Genomic DNA, 6,164 nt, shown 5'->3' on the forward strand with positions numbered 1-6,164 from the left:
AAAGGCCTATGTTTTATAGAGAAATTAGATGTAAGAGTTGGGCTCCATGTAGGGCAAGAGGGTGAGTTGGCCTGGTGTAAGCAAAAATCCTAAGGATGAGACAGATTGTTGATTAAGTTGAGCTTTGGAGAGGGAGACATTATCACCTTTGTTGGGAAGGCGAGGAAAGTGATGGCGTAAGAAATAGAAGTGGGCAAAGAACAGCTACAGCGGAGAAGGTCATCCACATGTTGGATAAGGGTACTATTTGGAAGAGAAAGGTTAGAGGAATCTGATGCCAGTGCTTATCCAAAGAGGTGGTTAAGCTATCCCTAAAACCCTATGGGAGAATTGTCCAAGTTAACTGTTGGGGGTGTTGGGTGTTGGGGTCAGTCCAGCTGACCCCTCTGTATATTTACTGTATAATTACTCAGGCTAGGACTTCCAGTACTTATTAAATAGAAGTGTTAGTAGCAGGCATCCTTGTTTTGTTCCTGATCTTAAAGCAAAATTTTCAGTCTTTCACCACTGAATATAATGTCAGCCGTGAGCTTTTTGTAAGTGACTTTTATTATGTTAATGCTTTTCTACTCCTGGTTCACTGAGTATTTTTATACTCAGTGTATAGGGTATTAAATTTTGCCAACTTTTTTTTTCTACGTTAATTGAGATAATCATGTGGTTTTTCTTCTTTATTCTATTATTGTGGTATATTATATTTATTGGTTTATATGTTGAACTCTCTGTGAATTCCAGGAATAAACCCACTTGATCATGGTGTATAATTTTTTAAATGTGTCACTGAGTTCTCTTTGCTAGGATTTTCTAGAAGATTTTTGCATCAATCTTCATCTGGGACATTCATTGGTCTATAGTTTTCTTGTAGTGTCTGACTTTAGTATCAGGATAATGCTGGCCTCTTAAAATGACTTTGGACGTGCCTCTTTTTAATATTTTTGAAGAGTTTGAGGCTTGGTGTTAATTATTCATTAAACGTTTGATAGCATTCACCAGTGAAGCCATCTGGTCCTGGTCTTTTCTTTGTCGGGCTTTGATTATAGATTCAATTACCTTAACTTTCTATAGATCTGTTAAGATTTTCTATTTTTTTTCTAACAATCTAATTTTAGTGGATTGTTATACCTTTCAAAGAATTTGTTCATTTCATGTAGGTTTTCTGACTTGTTGGCATATAATTTTTCCTAGTATTCTCTTATAATTATATTCATTTCTGTAAAATCAGTTGTACTTTTTTCTCTTTCATTCTGATTTTAATTGAATCTTCCTTTTTTTTTTAGTCGATCTAGCTAAAGGTTTGCTAATTTTGCTGAGCTTTCAAACAACAAATTATTGGTTTCACTGATATTGTCTATTGTTTTCCACTTCTGTATTTTTTTTATCTCTACTCGAATCTTTATTATTTCCTTTCTTCTCTTAGCTTTGGGTTTCGTTTGTTCTTTTTCGGATTCCTTGAGTATAAAGATAGGTTTCTGATTTTAAATCTTTTTGTTTGTTTTCATTTGTCTTAAGGTTTTTCTAATTTCCCATGTAATTTTTCTTTGGCTCATTGTTTTTTTAAGTGAATGTTATTTCCACTTTTTGTGAATTTTTCAGTTTTCCTTCTACTATTTATTTCTAGTTTCTTTCCATTGTACTCATAAAAGACATTGTATATGATTTCAATCTTTTTAAATGTCTTAAGACTGTAGCCTAACATTTTCTCTATCCTAGAGAATATTCTATACGTGCTTGACAAAAATGTGAGTTCTGTATATGTTCTGTATATGTCTGTTAGGGCCAATTGTCCTGTACTGTTTTTAAGTCTTCTGTTACTTTTTTGATTTGTCTAGTTGTTTCATTATTGGAAATGAGGTATTAAAGTTTCCTGCTATTATTATAAAGCTATCTACATTTCCCTTTAATACTGTTTATGTTTGTTTCATATATGTAGGAGCTCTGATGCATATATATATAATTTTCATATTTTCTTCAATTGAACCTTTTATAATTATATAATATTCTTTGTCTCTTGTAACAATATTTAGCTTAAAGCTTATTTTTTGTTATACTAGAATGGCTACTCCTACTCTCTTTTGCTTGTTATTTGCATGGAATATCTTTTCCCATTCTTTCACTGTTAACCTATTCATGTCCTCAGGTCTAAAATGAAACAGCATAGTTGAATCTTATTGTTTTATCCATTCTGCTAATTCTTTTGACTGGTAATTTTAATCCCTTTTACATTTAATATAATTACTAATAGAGAAGAGCTTACTTTTACTATTGTGTTAATTGTTTTCTGTATGTCTCTAACTTTTTGTCCCTTAATTCCTCCCTTGACTTGTTTGGTGTTTAATTGAGTTTTTTATAATGACACATTTTCATTTCTCGTTTCCTTTTGTGTATGTTTTATAGATTTTTTTTGTGTCTTTATCATGAGGATTACATAAAACATTCCAACGTTTTGGATGTGATAACTCTATTTTGATGTGATAACAACTTAACTTCAATCACTTATAAAAATCTACTTTACACTTTTGCCACTAATTTTTTGTTGTTAATGTTACAAATTACATTTTTATGTATTGCATACCAATTAAAATAAATCTACAGTTATTTTTATACTCCTTTTATTTTTTTAATTTTATAAAATAATTAAAAGGGGGATTATAAACCAAAATTAAATAATGGGTTTTTTTGTACTTATAGTTAGAGCTGAGAGCTTCATATTTTCTAAATGCTCCAAGTTACTCTCAGTTACCTTTTTATTTCAATTTTAAGACTTCCTTTAGCATTTCGTGGAAAGCATGAGTAGTAATAATGAACTCCCCTACCTTTTGTTTATTTGAGAATGCTTAACTTCCTCCACATTGTTTAACAACGGTTTTTCCAGACACAGAATTTTGGTTGAAAAGTTTTTTTTTCTTTCAGCCCTTTGAAGATATCATCCTATCTATCTATCTATCTATCTATCTATCTATCAATGCCCTTCTTACTTACAAGGTTTCTGTTGAGAAATCCACTGATCATGTTATAAGGACTTCCATATTCATTACATACTATTTTTCTATTGCTGCTTTCAAGATTTTCTCTTTGTCTTGACTCTTGACAGTTTGATTATGATGTGCCTCACTGTGGGTCTCTTTGAGTTTCCTATTTAGAGGTCATTGAGATTCTTATATTTGTATATCCATGTCTTTCCTCAAATGTATATACTCTGTATTCTTCAAATTCAACATATTTCTTCAGACAAGTTTTGTGCCCCTTTTTCTAACTTATCTCCTTCTGGGTCTCTTATAATGTATACGTTTGTCTGCCTGATGGCATCCCAAAACTTCCTTTGACTCTGTTCACTTTTCTTCTTTTTCTTTTCACTCTCAGACTCCATAATTTCCAATAAACTGTCTTTTAGGTCACTAGTTTTTAATTTTGCCTGCTCAAGTCTGCTGTTGAACTTCTTTAGAGAATTTTTCAATTCAGTTGTTGTATTTTTTTTTTTTTTAGCTCCAGAATTTCTGCTTGGTTCATTTTTATAATTTCCATATCTTTGTTTGATATTCTTATTTTGTTCATGTATTGTTTTCCTGATTTTATTCATTATGTCTTTCTGTACTCATTAAGCTATTCAAGACAGATGTTTTAAAAGTCTTTGCCAGTTAATACATAGACCTGGTTGTTTTAGGGTCAGTTTCTAGAGACTTATGTTGTTCTTTTAAATAGTCCTTGTTCTCTGCCTCTTTGTATGCCTTGTGCTCTTTGTTGAAAGTTGAGAATTTGGAAAAAGTAGCCATTTCTTCCAGTCTTCGAAAGGGTCATCTGAAGCTCTTTACCTCATGGCATTCACCACTGCTTTCAACAGCCTCCAACCGAATATCCTACCTATGCTGACTGTTCTCTTCAGCTCTCCAAGTCAAGTACAAACCAGTACCCAGACAGCCCCCAGAGAAACCAACATATTGCAAGTTCCACTTTTTTTTTTTTTTTTTGAGCAGCAGGCAAAGTTTGTTAGAGTCTAAGATTAGAAAGTAAGAGTAGTAGGAAAGCTGTCTTTACAGAGAGGGGACATTCAAAAGTGAATGCCCTTTTCCTTCTGTCTTTAAAAGGAACTTGGAACTGAGTAGTTTATTCCCCACTACACCATGGTCCACCAGAGGTGGGATATGGCAAGGGCAAGCAAAAATGCCATGAAATTTCCTGGCATTTTGATTGAGGCTTTTTATTGGTTAGGTATTTGCTTGATTACTGCCACATCTTAACTACTTTCTGGAGTTCTTACAAAGCCATTGTGACCTGCATGTTGCTTTTTATTTAGTCTTTCCGTGGGCAGTGAGGGCTTGGAACTTCTTGTCTGCCATCTTGCTGACACCACTCCAGAATAATCCGCTTTTATGTTCCAATAAACTTTGTGGCCGTGCTCAAACGTCCAATCCCCGTCTTCAGTTGAAGATATTTCGGGATGATTCACTAGGCAGGGCTGATAATGACAGCACCCTCTACCCAGAACCGCAAGTGTACAGGTACATTCTATGAAAAGAAGATCATGCTAACATTCAAAAATGTGAATTTAAACAGATAAAACCTTAAAATATGAACACTGAAAAACTTTATAAATATCTTCTCAAATATAGATTTATAATTGATATAGTGTTACCTCATTCATTTTTTTTTTGTTAAATAAAATACTGACAAGTACTAAATAAGCAATAAATATTTTCTCTTTCCCCTTTTACTCCACCGTCTTCCACGGAAATGTACTCTTTCCAACTCTCCTCCCTCCCACTATGTTAACCAAAATTTTACAATCTCAGCAATTTTACAATCTTCACTGAATGCTGAAGATTCATTCTATTAATTATATTCAATAGATGGTAACATAGCATGAACATATTAAAAAGATCCGTGCACTTCAAATATTGGTGTATGATAGTCTTTAATGACTAAATTACAGTAGACTTATGTAATGCTCTTGATTGAATGTATGCAAAACATTCTGACCTTGAAATTATAATAATGATTGGCACAATTTACTACCGAGCATAACCAGGAACAGTGTAAAATGTACTCTGAATTATTCTTATCATACCTGGGAAAATTAGAGCATTATATTTTTCATGGCACTTACAAAAATCAATAAAGTTTAGTTCCGCTATTTCTGATAAAGTGTCCTTATCTTAGAATCACCAAAGGGGTCAAATTGGGTCAAAGCCCTTTCTACCTTGGTCTGTGGAAGCTAGACTCTGCTGGACTCTTCAAGTTCCTTCAGTGTACAAAACAGGTTTGGAGATAACGCAGATGTTTCTTTGCAAACTATGCAAGAGTTTTTGGAGACAAAAAAATTGCGGGATTGAAGACTTTTATTACAAATGTGAAGCTTATTTGTAGCATCTGCATATTAATGAATCTTATGGCCTTTATACCACGGTTCTTTTAGTTGCAGTCTGTCACAAAATGGAGAATCTTTAGAGCCCCTTCAGGAACGATACGAGATCCTTAAAAATCAGGACAATAAAGTTAAGCAGGACATCTGGGAACATGAAGAATGTGACAATGTGATCAGAATATGCTCTGTCAAAATGAGAACATTGAAGAAGGATTTCTAATGGCTCCCTAAACAGACCTATTGGGTGACATAAAGTTGAAATACCAAAGTGGAGATGAAAATTATTTTCTCCCTAGCACTGCCATACCATTTATCTTATTGCCTTTTGGTTTCACATTTTTGTTTCCTTCATAGGATCACGAGCTATTTGAGGACAAGTTCTGCCTGTTCTTTTTCACTTTTATTGTGTGTGTGTGTGTGTGTGTGTGTGTGTGTGTGTGTTTCTTTGTTTGCCACAGCCCATTGTGTAATGTCTGACACATAATGGACATTCAGTCAGTATTTGTTGAGTGAGTAAAGGAAGGTTAATGTTCTGCCAGCGACATTTTCTATGGGGATAACAAGCACTGGCCAATTAGAAATTAGAAGGCATTTATAAATATATGATGAGAGAGAATCAATAGATTTCAAAATATTCTTTTGAGTCTTCTAGGCTACTAATTGACTGAATGTTCCAAAATCATATGATAGAAATTACTGAAATGGGCCCCAGGATTTAGGGACCACTCTGTGGAACTGATGGGATTGTACCTTGGATGTTAGACCCAAAATGAAAATATCAGAATTTGACTCTTCACAGAAAGTA

Source organism: Panthera pardus, unplaced genomic scaffold, assembly GCF_024362965.1.
Source record: "Panthera pardus isolate Hobbes unplaced genomic scaffold, ASM2436296v1 HiC_scaffold_7, whole genome shotgun sequence".
Classification (NCBI taxonomy): domain Eukaryota; kingdom Metazoa; phylum Chordata; class Mammalia; order Carnivora; family Felidae; genus Panthera; species Panthera pardus.